Genomic DNA, 1,471 nt, shown 5'->3' with positions numbered 1-1,471 from the left:
CATGAAAAGTTGGAACCCACATCACAGAAAAGTGATGAAGTTTAACAGGGAAAACCACGAAGTCAGATTTATACCAGCCAAGAGAATTTTAGACCTTCACTCTTCACTGGGCCACTTTGGGATGGCAGGGACCTCTTAGAGGACTGTCCTGGCAGGTGTTCAGTGACCCATCGTAGAAAACATCGGTCCACACCGTTTGGCTTCATTGGAGAAACCCAACCTGCTGGAACTCAGGTGAGGCTCTGACCTTAACTTGCTGTCCCAGGACCCCAAATGATTCCAAGTCCCCTAAGTCAGAGTCCTGATAAAAAGGAGCACCAGTGATGGGCCACACAACGGGAATGGATTGTACTTTTAAATACTGTCAATGCCTTGACCTCCCTGGGCCCCATTTCAGAGGAATGCAGCTATGCTCTGGGAACGCAGCCTGGACATGAGCCTTTTTAAGGCTCCAGCTGATTCTGCTGTGCAGTCCGTCCTGGGACCCAGTGGTATTAGACAAAGACATCTGGGCTGACCACTTTCTGGGTGCACTTTTCTGAGTCAGGGACTTTTCATTTGTAAAATAAGGAGTTGATAATCACAGCTATCTCAAAAGTTGGTTGTTTTTTTATTTTTATATCAGTCCCGTGTCTTTATTAAAGAGAGTTAGAAAGAGACTAGGTCTGGCAACCAAGGAGTGAGGTACTGGCCAGAAAGGTGGGGATGCAAGAGCAGACTGATGGACTGGGAGGGGCCGAGGATACCAGGTGCTAGCAGCAGCTGAGGAGGTGCCCGAGGGTGAGCTTTCAGGCACTGGGGTTGGTGGGGGGGGGGGGTTGGGTGATCAGCTGGTTCCGCAGGGTATCCAGGATAGATTGGGCAGGCCTGGAATCTCCCTAGATCATCCAGTGGTCCTGATCCTGTGAGCTGCCTTCCATGTCCACCTCACTGACCTCTCCATCATCGGGTGACTCATTGTAGTCATTCATCTCATCCATGCCCTGTGTGTCCCCATCAACCTCTGAGTCCTCTTCACCATCTTCATCCTCATCTTCATCTTCCTCGTCATCACAGTGCCAGGCCTGATGCTGCTGTTCCTGCTGCTGCAGCCCTGCTTGTCTCCTCCACACAGGGTCGATCCAGACTAAACCACAATGTCTCAGTCACACAGGGGAAGGGCGAGGGGAACAAGGTGCGCATGGCTTCTAGACTGGGTTTGAGTCCTGGCTGCACCACTTACTAGCTGTTTGACCTTGGCCGAGTCACTTAACCTCTCCAAGACTCAGTTTCCTCATTGCACCGGGAGGTGGCAGCTGGCAGCAACCCAGAAGCACTTCACTTTCAAAAGTTGGTTGATTTTAGGCTTAAAATAGAAAATATATCTGCAAATGCCAGCTGGATTATGCAAATGCAACTTTTATTACAAAGGGCTCAAAAATGGCACTGCACATACCTAGTCTACCAAAGCAGGCTGAACCATTTGTGGGCC

At 50.0% G+C, this 1,471-nt stretch overlaps 1 pseudogene; it reads right to left on the bottom strand.

Moving 5' to 3' along the window:
- Positions 1-878: 878 nt before the first annotated feature.
- Positions 879-1,209, bottom strand: LOC112390858 (anaphase-promoting complex subunit 15 pseudogene; annotated as a pseudogene).
- Positions 1,210-1,471: the final 262 nt, after the last annotated feature.

Source organism: Neophocaena asiaeorientalis, unplaced genomic scaffold, assembly GCF_003031525.2.
Source record: "Neophocaena asiaeorientalis asiaeorientalis breed wild unplaced genomic scaffold, Neophocaena_asiaeorientalis_V1.1 scaffold160, whole genome shotgun sequence".
In the NCBI taxonomy this organism is placed as follows: domain Eukaryota; kingdom Metazoa; phylum Chordata; class Mammalia; order Artiodactyla; family Phocoenidae; genus Neophocaena; species Neophocaena asiaeorientalis.
The sequence above is the reverse complement of the archived record's forward strand: the minus strand, read 5'-3'. Positions and strand labels throughout refer to the sequence as shown.